The sequence below is a fragment of the Lagenorhynchus albirostris genome, chromosome 5 (assembly GCF_949774975.1).
Source record: "Lagenorhynchus albirostris chromosome 5, mLagAlb1.1, whole genome shotgun sequence".
Classification (NCBI taxonomy): Eukaryota; Metazoa; Chordata; class Mammalia; order Artiodactyla; family Delphinidae; genus Lagenorhynchus; species Lagenorhynchus albirostris.
In genome coordinates this window covers 43917459-43930723 of record NC_083099.1, presented here as the reverse complement: position 1 = coordinate 43930723, position 13265 = coordinate 43917459, and the positions used below count along the sequence as shown (strand labels likewise).

At 38.5% G+C, this 13265-nt stretch overlaps 1 pseudogene; it reads right to left on the bottom strand.

Moving 5' to 3' along the window:
- Positions 1 to 2274: 2274 nt before the first annotated feature.
- Positions 2275 to 6935, bottom strand: LOC132520211 (protein FAM104A-like; annotated as a pseudogene).
- Between the last annotated feature and the right edge of the window lie 6330 nt (positions 6936 to 13265).

Genomic DNA, 13265 nt, shown 5'->3' with positions numbered 1-13265 from the left:
ATTAGTGATGTTGAGCATTCTTTCACGTGTTTGTTGGCAAACAGAGTTTTCTATGATTAAAAATCTTCCAACAAACAGAAGCCCAGGACCAGATGGCTTCACAGGTGAATTCTATCAAACATCTAGAGAAGAGCTAACACCTAAACTTCTCAAACTCTTCCAAAATATAGCATAGGGAGGAACACTCCCAAACTCATTCTACGAGTTCACCATCACCCTGACACCAAAACCAGACAAAGATGTCACAAAGAAAGAAAACTACAGGCCAATATCACTGATGAATATAGATGCAAAAATCCTCAACAAAATACTAGCAAACAGAATCCAACAGCACATTAAAAGGATCATACACCATGATCAAGTGGGCTTTATCCCAGGAATGCAAGGATTCTTCAATATAGGCAAATCAATCATGTGATACACCATATTAACAAATTGAAGGAGAAAAACCATATATCATCTCAATAGATGCAGAAAAAGATTTCAACAAAATTCAACACCCATTTATGATAAAAACCCTCCAGAAAGTAGGCATAGAGGGAACTTACCTCAACATAATAAAGGTCATATATGACAAACCCACAGCCAACATTGTTCTCAATGGTGAAAAACTGATACCATTTCCTCTAAGATCAGGAACAAGACAAGGTTGTCCACTCTCATCACTATTATTCAACATAGTTTTGGAAGTTTTAGCTACAGCAATCAGAGAAGAAAAAGAAATAAAAGAATACAAACTGGAAAAGAAGTAAAACTGTCACTGTTTGCAGATGACATGTTACTATACATAGAGAATCCTAAAGATGCTACCAGAAAACTACTAGAGCTAATTAATGAATTTCATAAAGTAGCAGGATACAAAATTAATGCACAGAAATCTCTTACATTCCTATACACTAATGATAAAAAATCTGAAAGAGAAATTAAGGAAATACTCCCATTTACCATTGCAACAAAAAAAGAATAAAATACCTAGGAATAAACCTACCTAAGGAGACAAAAGACCTGTATGCAGAAAACTATAAGGCACTGATAAAAGAAATTAAAGATGATACAAACAGATGGAGAGCTATACCATGTTCTTGGATTGGAAGAATCAATATGTGAAAATGACTATACTACCCAAAGCAATCTACAGATTCAATGCAATCCCTATCAAACTGCCAATGGAATTTTTCACAGAACTAGAAAAAGAATTTCACAATTTGTATGGAAACACAAAAGGCCCCGAATAGCCAAAGCAATCTCGAGTAAGAAAAATGGAGCTGGAGGAATCAGGCTCCCGGACTTCAGACTATACTACAAAGCTACAGTAATCAAGACAGTATGGTACTCACACAAAAACAGAAATATAGATAAATGGAACAGGATAGAAAGCCTAGAGATAAACCCACGCACCAATGGTCACCTTATTTTTGATAAAGGAGGCAAGACTATACAATGGAGAAAAGACAGCCTCTTCAATAAGTGGTGCTGGGAAAACTGGACAGCTACATGGAAAAGAATGAAATTAGAACACTCCCTAACACCATACACAGAAATAAACTCAAAATGGATTCGAGACCTAAATATAAGACCAGACACTATAAAACTCTTAGAGGAAAACATAGGAAGAACACTCTATGACATAAATCACAGCAAGATCCTTTTTGACCCACCTCCTAGAGAAATGGAAATAAAAACAAAAATGAACAAATGGGACCTAATGAAACTTAAAAACTTTTACACAGGAAAGGAAACCATAAACAACACGAAAAGACAACTCTCAGAATGGGAGAAAATATTTGCAAACGAAGGAACTGACAAAGTATTAATCTCCAAAATTTACAAGCAGCTCATTCAGCTCAATATCAAATAAACAACCCAATCCAAAACTAGTCAGAAGACCTAAACAGACATTTCTCCAAAGAAGATCCCTCATTTTTAAAGGACCTTTTTACAGAAAGCAACATTTCTAATTGACAGATCTGGAAATTAGCCTGACTTGGACAAACTATGGATTCGACATGCAGATGAGATTTCCTTCTACTGTTAACTTGCCCTGGTTTTGATACCCACCCTCAAAAGAATCCTATAAAAAACTGCTTCAAAGCCCCTTTGAAATCGCAGTAGTGCAGCAAAACCACAAGTAAACAGTGACCTGTTAATCTGTTATTTCAAATACAGACTGAAAAGCCAACAGGCATTTTTTGGTGCAATTTTTTTAAAACATCGTTGATATATCATATCTGCACAGCGCTGTCCCTTCACAGAAGGCAAGAAAGTGCCGGCACATCATGTGGGAGGCCGTCCTTGGTACTGTAGGCTGTGAAAGTGGGCCTCCTTCATGGTCTGGTTGATGTGGAAGTAAGGGCCTTGACACAGTGTGTATCGCCCCAGCACGGACTGGGGGGCGGGGCGCGTGGGGGCTGGACCGGGCGGAGGGGTGGTTTAAGCTGCTCTCCAGCCAGCTGGCCTGGCCCGGGCTGTTGATGCTGCTGCTGCTGTTCCCGCCACTGCGACTGCTTGAAGACCGTGTCCCCAGGAATCGTAAAAGAAAGGGTTTCTAGTCTCCTTTTGGTCTGTGGGGGGAAATGGTGGTCTTCTTCACTGCCTTTCCTTCTCCTTTTCCTGGGGCGGAGGCGCTCGCTCAGGGCAGCCAATGGAGGCGAGCGACGCGGCGCCGCTCAGCGAGGAGAGGGAACAGAGAGTTTTGCGTTTTGGCGGCTGCCACGCACTCCCCCTCGGGCCTTGGCTCTCGCCGCGGCTCTGGTGGACGCTGCTGGCCGAAAGATTACTCTTTTGCTTTGAATTATGTATGCTGCCTTTTTGCCTTCTGAATATACCCCACTTTTAACTAATATATAGTTGTAAATAAATAAAAGTTCTATAGTAGAAAATTCTTAGACACTTCAGAAGATAATACAACCCCAAATATTTTTAATCCATTAATTTAATTCATCCCTCAATTTACTCCTTTACTAATAGTTCATTCCTTTATTTAACAAAAAGCTATATTTGAGGCATGACTGTGTAACTGGCCCCTGCACACAAACTGAATAAAATATAATCCTTGTGCTTGTACTTAGAGACTCAGAAGAATCTTTGTATAACTCAAGTTTCTTATTTATAGAAATCGATTCTAGTTAACCTAGTAGCAATGAATTTAAAACATAGCTCAAATATTTGTATAGTTCAAATAATGCTTGGGAAATGAGCAGGAAGAGATAGCCTGATCCACAACGGATACAACAACAGATTATAATAAAATAAGTGTCAGGTTGGAGTGCCACCATTACTGCTGCTGATGACTGAGAACCACTGTTGACATTACTCCCAGAGAACCTGGATGCTGTCATCACTATTTCTGCTCCTGCTGGCACAGCTGCTACTGGGCACTGGGTGCTCCTGATGATGAAATGAACATTAAAGAGTCTTGCATCAGCCTTTACAAACTGAATTCAGAAAGATAGGGTTATGTGTGACTCAATACTTTCTCTCCTTCACTCACTTCGCATCTAATCTTCCAGAAAATCTGTTCTCTTTAATTTTAAAATAAATGCATTATATGGCCACATTTCACTATGCCCACTGTACCCCAATCCAAGTATGCCATGATCTCTTGTCTAGATTACAGTAAATTTCTTTCTTTCACACTACTGTCTGTCCTCAAGGGTGCGACTAGGGTGATCCTTTTAAATCATAAATCAAACCATTTCACTCTTCTGCTCAAACCACTCCAATGTCTTGATATTTCACTCAGAGGAAACCACAAATCAGCAAAACTCATTGAATGGCTAGGTACAAGCACCTGAGTAATCTGACTTCCTGTTAATTCCTCACCCTGCTTCAGTCCTACTGGCCTCCCCTCTTCCTTCATAAAGGCAGATACGCTCCACTTTAGAGCCTCTCACTTGCTAGTCCCTCTGCAGAAAAGCTCTTCTTCAGATACCCACGTGACTAACTCCCTCTTCTTCCTCAAGTCTCTACTGACTACCCCATTTCCAAATGCAATCTGCCCTTTTCACCTGGCATTCTAAATCCACTCAACCCAACTCTATTTTATCCCAAGGAAAACATCAACTTGCAACTTACTCTTTTATACGTATTTTTCTACTATTTGTCTCCCCTCCTTACTTTCCACCAGAAAAATAACCTATACTAGGGTACGGGTTGAGGAAAAGGGAGGAATGAATAAGCAGATCACAGATGATTTTTAGGGCAGTGAAACTGTTCTGTATGATAAAATAATGGTGGATACATGTAAGTATATATTTGTCAAAACCAACAGAAAGTGTAGCACCAAGAATGAACCCTAATGTAAACTATGGACTTTGGGTGAAACTGATGTGTCAAAGTAGGTCCATCAAGTGTAACGAATGTTCTACCCTGGTGTGGCAGATCGTGTGTGGGGGCAATGTGTATATGGTAGTTCTCTGTATTTCCTGTTTAATTTTCCTGTGAACCTGAAGCTGCTTTGAAAATAGAGTCTATTAGAAAAACCCTCTAAAAAGAGAAAATAATTAGCACAAATATAACTGAAAATAGATTAGTATGCAGAATATATCAAGAATTTCTACATGTAAATTTAAAAAGATAAACCACCCAATCAAAAAATTAGGACATCAAAAAAATTCCAAGGAAATATGAATGGATACAAAAATATGCTATATCTCAAAAGGAAAATGTGAATCAAAATCATGTTTTCTAAAATGAATTTTCATGTAATTCACACATTGAAAATAACATTCATAATAATTATAATAATTAAAGTATATGGAACAATGGGACCTAGTTTATACTTCTGGTGATGTTTAAAATGATACAGCTGTTTGACATAACAATGTGACAGTATCTGAAGTGTTACCTGACAGTCTTTAAAATTCCTTGAAGTATCTTTGCGTTTTTCTCTCCTTAGGCATAGTTACCTTGAAGAATGTTTCCTGGCCCCACTGAGAAGAGGCTAAGAGGAAAAACCCAAGTCCATACATCAGAAATTATCAGAGTCTCACAGCAGTATATAATCTCCCTTTCATTCAATGAGTTCTGAGTCTCTAAATTCACACATTTCTAGGAAATGTGTTAGGCACTATGACTCAAAATCTGTTTATAGGATTTTATTTTACATATATAAACACACCATATATATATGTATATGTGTGTGTATATATGTACATATACATATGTGTGTGTGAATATACATACAAATATTTTTTCAGTTATACAATCAAAAGTAAAGTGTAGTTAAAATAAAGGTGACCTTTGAGAAGCTGCCCTGTATTTCAGTCCTCAGGGTCATGAACAATTAGCATAAACCTACAAAGATTCCTTAAGGCAGACCATTTTGATGACTGTACTAGATCTGAAATCTATCCTGACAACCATACCCATTTTGTCTCTGGAGCTCTGTGCCACTGTTTGATCTCTACCTCCTTGGGGTCATCTCACTCCCTTAACTGCAGTTGAATTGAATCCACAGAAAATTCTACCAGCCTCTATATTCTATACAAAATTGCCACAAAAATCACTTGTCAAAGATGATGACACCCCTCCTCAAAGTATATCCCTTGCCCTTGGTGGAGAAAATGTCCTTTGGGCCCTTCCAGGGGATTTTTGGGGAGTGCATGGTCCATATTAAATTCACTCCAGCATTTTTCTTTCTGTCAAAATTGTTTCAAGTTACTTCTCAACATAGTACTTGGATTTGCTGGCATTTTCATTCAATTTAGCATTGTCTATCAGTGGCACCTGGTCAATTGTGTGGACCACTCACAGCTGTTATGCTACCATAGTGAATCTAGAAACTCTAGCAGATAGACTGGTATTAATTCAGCCACTCTGTAATTATGTACTCAGAATACCTCCTATCTACAGTTCCCAGAGTTTCTATAATATAAATACTAATGTAAATTGTGAAAATGAAACACTGAAAATCTTTTGATATAATGCCTCTTTTCAAAGTTGTCTTTAATTGACAATCCCCAGAGGATTTTCAGCTGCTACCTAATTCAGTGTTTCTCAACATTGGCTGTTTCAAAATCAGCTGGGGAGATTTAAAGATTCCTAATGTTCAAGTCATTCCCCAAACTAATTGCATTGGTATTCCTGGGGAGGAATTCTGGCATCAGGATTTTTTAAAGCTCCCAGTCAATTCCAATGCATAGACAAGGTTGAGAAATACTGCTTTTGTTACTGAGCCAAACTTGAGTCCCTATGCCTACATGCAGTAAAGCCAATCTACTGACACCAGGTTGTGGTGATGGAAAGTGCAGCATTTATTGCAGGGTGCCAAGCAAGGAATCTGAGTAGCTAGTGCTTAAAAGACCTCAACTCCCTGAAGGCTTTCAGGGAAAGGGTTTTTAAGATAGGGTGAGGGAGGTGGGTGATGGGGTGCATGATCAGCTCGTGAACATTCTTCTAGTTGGTTGGTGGTTAGGTAATTGGGAGTCAGCATCATTAACCTTCTGGTTCCAACCTGTCTGGGGTCTACATGCTTGTGGGCAGCATACAGTTAACTTCTTCCACCTGGTGGTGGTTTCAGTATCTGCAAAGCACTCAAAGGATGTGGCTCAGAATATTATCTATAGCCCTTGAGGAAGAACTAAAAATCCTTGACTTTGTTTAATGGCTAAACCATTATTATTTTGTCTTGCTCGACTGTTTTCCTTTCTTTCTGTATTTTCTCACTTTGATTAAATTCACTCTATGGAACTCAGGGAAAGCCTAGGGAGCTAAAGTTTTTCTACAAACAAGAGGCAGGAAGAGGACGTGGGCGGGGAGGGGTGTGTTCTGGGAAGGCCCAATAGGGTCCTGCTTGGTTATACTTTTAAAGACAGTGATAGAGGAGGAATACGGTAGGCTGAATGTCGGCCCTCCAAAAGGCCAACTGTGACCAGCGGTCTCATTTCTGTGCTTCCAAAGGAGTTGAGGTAAGTAATTTTTGTTTCTTTTTTCATAGTGCTGGTATCTAAAATAATGGTATATTACTTTAACAGTTACTAGCGTCTTCAGTTTGATGAAATAGAGCCGTGATTCAGCAAAACATAGGATCAAACTTCATCTGCTTTCTTTACCCTGAGGCTACAGGCAGTAAGATATTCTTTAGCAAGGTCACAGAATTCCTGGGTTGATGAATAAAATAAGAATTTTAGCATGGTATTTTCTTCCTCTATGCTTTCTGTGTTATTGGTGACAGCCAATCCACACTGCAGTTGTTAAATTTCTTGTGTCCCTTTTCCTATTTTAGGGAGTAGCCAACTAAAACCCTAAAGGCTCCAATGAGCACCTCATTCTAGTAGATCCTCTATATCAATTTAGTTACCTCTTTAGTGCATGTCTTGGAATCCCAGATTCTAATACTAAAACTAAATTTTTACCGCATTAAGTCTGAATTAGGCAAAATACCCAAGCTTCGAATTGTTTCTACTTCCTGAGGATCTCTTGCTAGAAACCTGTACCCTGTTTGCAGTATCTGTATCAGTCAAAATTGTTACCGCAAGTGGGGGTCTGGCTGCTTGCCCTCTGAAGCCAATAAAGAGGCAAGGTTGGTGGAAAGGAAAGTGTGCTTTCAGAGGCTATCAAGTGGGGGAGGGGTGGAGGGAAGAGGGCAGACTCCTGCCCAAAGGCTTATTCCCCGCACTGACAATCAGTGGGCAAGAGCATTTACAGATGGAGGGAGGGGGCTAAGGCAGAAACAGCACAGTCAGCTCTGACAGTCATCTTGAAGTTAGTCATGCAGTGGTCTGATCAGTGTCATCTTCATTGTTTTAAATACAGTTAGTCTGTAGTACCAGGGTCGGTTTGTTCCCATTTCTTTGAGGCCAGTTCTCGGAATTGTGGCAACCATGTAGCTAACTTCTTCCACCTGTTGAGGGTTTTAGTCTCTGTAAGACAGCTCAAAGGATATGGTTCAGAATATTATCTACAGTCTTTGAGGAGGAACTAAAGGTCCTTGACTTTGCTTAATGACTATTGTTATTTTGTCTCCTTTGACTGCTTTCCTTTGTTTCTGCATTCTCTCACTTCTCTGATTTAACTTATCCTTTGGCTAAAGTTTTTTCACAGACAAGAGGCAGGCTAAGGACATGGGCAGGGAAGGATCATAGGGTTCTGCTCTGTTTCAAGATCGTGGTTGAGTATATCAGAGATCAACCACAGTTAACTACACAGAACATGAACTTACGGGAAATATATTGTTTATCTAACATGAAGGTTCTCTCTGCCATTATTATCTGAATTCAAAGCCCCAGATTGTATATCAAATGGGAATGTCTTAGGTACAATACACATACTCTACATGTCAGTTGTCAAAGGAACAAAGAAGTCTAGCATCTGAACTATGTGACTTTGGTAGTAGAAAGCAGATTATCACTTCCCCATAAGAACTACATGTTGATAAATTCTTCAAACATGGGAAAGCGTTTCAGATGCCAATCTGGAGGGAGGATTCATTGTGTCTTCAAATTTACCTAAGAATTTTCTCAGGTATATGTTAGGGATAAGGCAGGCGATAAAGAATATTCCAGGCTGTGGGAATAAAGGACATATGTCAGAATTATAGTTTAGGATTCTAGTTTAAGATGGCAGCTGCCACCCTTTATTTGTTCTTCTACTAAAAATCCTGCTGAAATGACAGAAGAAAATGAGGTAAAAAATGAATAATTTTATTGAGAATAGAAAAAGGAGAAACAGTGGGAGACTTTTTTTTTTTTTAATTTAGAAAGCAGAAATGCCACTGACCAATAAAAGTAGAAAATGAATGTGAGTATGTTTGGTTTGGAAATCAAGAATGCGTTGTGTGACAGAAATGCAGGTGCTTAAACAAAGGACTGTATAGTAAATAGCAGAGCTAGATCTTTCACCCTTGCCACATTTTTAGGAAAATAAATCTGCTGGCAGCACCAGTGTTGGTCCCCACATTAAAACCCTAAAGGGCATGATCTGTCTGGGAAAGGCTTGGGCTCTGTGGTATTGGTTCCTCGGAGAAAAGGCACCTTTTCTTGGCATTGAATGGTTTCATTTTCAAAATCACCAATCTATTAAATTAGCCACCTTTATTAAACAGAATTCTCAGTCATCTCTTCCATTCAGGGAAGATATCTCTTAAAGAAACAGAACTATATAACTGGTGAAGAAATCCATGCCATCAATCTGTATTAATAAAATTTTATTTATAAATTCAAAGCATACCCAAGGGGAATTTTGAGAGCCATTGACTTGACTCAGACTTAAAAGGCATTTATGGAAGTAAAGCAAGTTTAAAAATTTTAATGTTTTTATATCAATATCCCTCACTGCCTTAGTAGGAGTGTGTGTCTAAATTATGTGGTGATTAAGTCTTCTCTGTTTAAAGAAGAAGAGGGAGAAGCTTCTCTCCTCCTTAGGGTGTATTCTTGAGAACACAAGACCTTTTAATTTTACAGCACAAGGTCCTGGGCCTTCTGATTCTGGAACTGTAAACACAAACCTCCAACATTAATTTAGGAGGCCCCCATAAGATAAGCAATCACAAAGTGTATTTTCTTGTCTCAAGGAAATGAGAGAAGTTTTTGTCTCATACTTTTCTCTATAAAGTGCATGAAATTCTGTCCAGACCCCATAATCACTCGTTTTACCTTACATACGTATAATCTATTAGTACTTATCCAGTTATGTGATTGTTCTCTGCCCGTTCTCTGTTGGTAGGGAGAGAACTTTTGTTGACAAGATTACTTATTTTTCCCGACAATATATAAGTGGGACTGGCTCTAACCATTTAGACTATTATTTCTGGAAGCAGAACCTTCCCTTCTAATCCATCTCTAAGAATTTTGTACTTAAATATAGGGTGGGTATCGGGAGCAGTACACTAAAAGAAAAAACAAATCATGTAATTTAAAGTAACATTTCAGCGCTTTGTGTGAGATAGTTGGGGTAAACATAATTTCTGTAAAGTTCCTCCAATCATACTATACCTGAAATTATGCAATTTCTAGTCAGTTCATTGTATGTCCGCATTTGTCTGTTTTACTATTTCCTGTGGCACACCGTTATTAGCTCTGAGAATTGAGAGTGGAAATGAGTTTGTTAATCTGATGGTCTGTTTTATTCTGGCTTCCTTTTTTTCCCAATTGAAAATATAGTCAAAGACTCAAGTGGCGAATCATATTTATTTCTGTAATATAGATTTAAATATGCTTAATTCTGTTCATCTGTCTAAAATATATATTTAATATTTAATACATAAATTGTGATCTGTGTTTAGAAAATATGTGATTATACCATTATATTCTATTTTTAACCTTATATCTAGAACGTAGAGTTCTGCTGCAATTATTACACAGAGGCCACTTTCACTGCAATTCTGAGTTTTCATGGGTCTATTGGGAAAGCTTAAGATGTGTGTAATGGTAACATGAGTTTTATTGGGCTTCCTTCATCAAGAAATAACCATGCTAATTATTTTCTATGAGGTGTATGTATCAGTTGCATTGTCCTGTACTGCCTTCCGTGTGAATGTGTTCCTTGGCTAGATGCTATATTGTGTGAAACTTCATGCCTGTATATCAAGCATTTTGTAACTCCCTAGATGGTGGTGCTGACTGGGGCTCTGAGGGTAAGAAAAAAATTCTCCATAACCAGAATAGATGTCAATTTCTGTGAGAATGACTTGTTACCCCTGGTAACAAAGGATAATTTGTCTTCCCAAGGAAATATGCCATATGGGTGATTCAGAATTGTTATTTTTGTTTGTTTTTTTCTGAGAGATTAAATTTTCTTAGAAGGCAGAAGCTAGATTGTTAGAATTCATGCTGCTGGGTTCCTGTGTGATCTCCATCTTTTACCCAGTGATTACTCCATTTCTATACCTGTCATGCCAGGTCTGGCATAGCCAATAACAAAGACTATTTAGTAGCAACTGGCAGAGTAATTTTGTCTACGTGGTTATTCAGTATTCTTTCCATGGTGAGTGCTCACTGGTAGGCATTTATATCTGACATGAAAAATGTCACTTGACGCCCCTTTGCATACGTCCACCCGCATGCCTCTCCCATAGACCCTCTTTTATCTGACATTCCAGTCTTTTAATTTTGAGGCCATTCACCACTGCCCATAATTCCACACATTCTCATCTCTGGCCACATCTCCTTTCCCATAAAGTCAATGAATGGTTGTAACGATAGCTCTGTCCATTGGGAAGATTTTCACACACTCACTGTCATTCAGAGTTACCACTGAGTGGCTACAATGTAGCCTCCATTTATTTTGGGTTCATTTTGTATACTGAGCCAATCTATCTATAAACCAAGCTTGGGTTTTTCATATTCCCTCCATATACCCATATATAAGATGAGGGAAGGATGAAAACATGGGTGACATGAGGCTGTGTACAATTTACTTAGGCCTTCTCGTCCTGCTCAGGCTTGATCCACGATGTACCATTTCTATCCTACAATGAATTATTGCTGCATCTACCCAATCTGATGATGATTTTATGGGTTATCAAAATGGGCATATATGCATTGGAGCTATTCTGGGATTTAACCCCAGTTATCAATCTGGTAGCCAGAAAAGAAGGTGGGGACAGCTCTTGAGGGGGTACTTGTTGCCTGGCAGGGAAGAGACCTTTGCAGCTTATTCTCATATCAAGGAACTGCTAAAACTTTAATGGGAAAGGGTGAGCTCCCTCTGAAGACTCTGAAGGCTCACAGTTAAAATCTTCAGAGGAATCCACACAGATATTCCCGTTCTAAGCTTCAGTAACGCAGGTTTTCTCAGCCAGGACCCTAAACACAGCATAACAGACCTGCCTAGGCTGAGCATTCAATAGTCTCTGTAGCTCAGTGTTCTTAACAATAATATCCTGAGTCTGTTCCTCATTTGGTCCTGTCCCACAATGTAAGAGCTAAAGCCCTCTTTTTAAATGACAGCAGAGGCTCTCTGACTCCCTCCCTTAGCTATACGCAGGTTATCATCATCCTTCTGCAGGGTGTCAGTGTAACTTTGTAGATACCAGCCAATTCCATGATCCTTGTATGCATTCTACTTCCTGAACTTTTCAAAGTCCTTGTGCATTACACTGGGTGGGGCATTCCCCTTCATGTTTGTAACACTATATCCTCCAATATTGTTTTCCAAGATGCTCATGGCTTCAACCTGGAAGCTGAGGCAGTTCCTGAAGGCACTTACAATAGGAAGCAGTCAGGTGGGGATACTCCTTGTAGGAGTTTCTCTCATGAAAGGAAATATGAGCAACTTAATGTCCATGACGGCAACAGTTTATAATCTGTATATTATGTGCTTCCTATAACATTATCAATTTATATGATAAAGTACCATGAAAATGTTTATTCAACATGTGACAGTTTTTCATTAAGAATCACCATGTGAAAATTGTTGTATGGTGTATGATCTTTACTCTGAATTTACCCTTAGGAGGGAGTGTATGTTACATACAAGTAGGTTTAATTAGAGATAATGTATAATGCTTATGAGAAATTTCTTAGGAAACAAGCATGTTTAGAAATTAGTGAAGTTAGAAGTTAAATCCACTTGAGAACTAGAAAAAGATAGGACAGAGGTGCCATTTAAGATTGAAACTGAAATGACAGTAAAGCTGGAGGAGGAAAATGCAGCGAAAGGGAGTAAGCACTTTAACTGGATATGACATACACAGTACAAAAGGGAGTGTCTAGGCTACTGCAGATTGTTGAGACCCTTAAAGATGAATCTTGAGTAAGCGCCAAACCAGTGCAGCTGTGGAGCTGCATTTTTGGCCCGGGCAGAGCCAAATAAGGACACCATAGTCTTCACAATCGGTTGCTTCTTATTAGTTATGTCATGATGTCATTCATGATGCATTAAACAAATTCAGCATAATGGAAAAGGGAAGATAAAGGTAAATTTCAAAGATGGTAAGGAAGTATAAATGACAAGCATTTGCATCTAATGGGATGTGTGAAATCAGGGAGAGAACGCAGTTAATAATGAGGAGGTTAGTGATACAAATAAACAAAGGTAATGAACAAATGAATGAAACAATGCCACAATAGCACTAAAGAGTAGCAATTTAAGTTTATGTATTTGGTAAATTTAAAATATACTGTGATTATTTTAAGTTACTATTTGCTTTATTAAAAATATTAGTCTTTTCAGTAAATGTTAATGGAAAAGTCTATTTAAAAAATTGCACATCAAGTAAGAGTTCATGAGTACAATATATAATGCAACTTCATGTGTCACCTATTTTCAAGGATAGTAGGAGCTGATAAGAATTCCTTAGCTAGAAATGTGATTACTTCTATTGA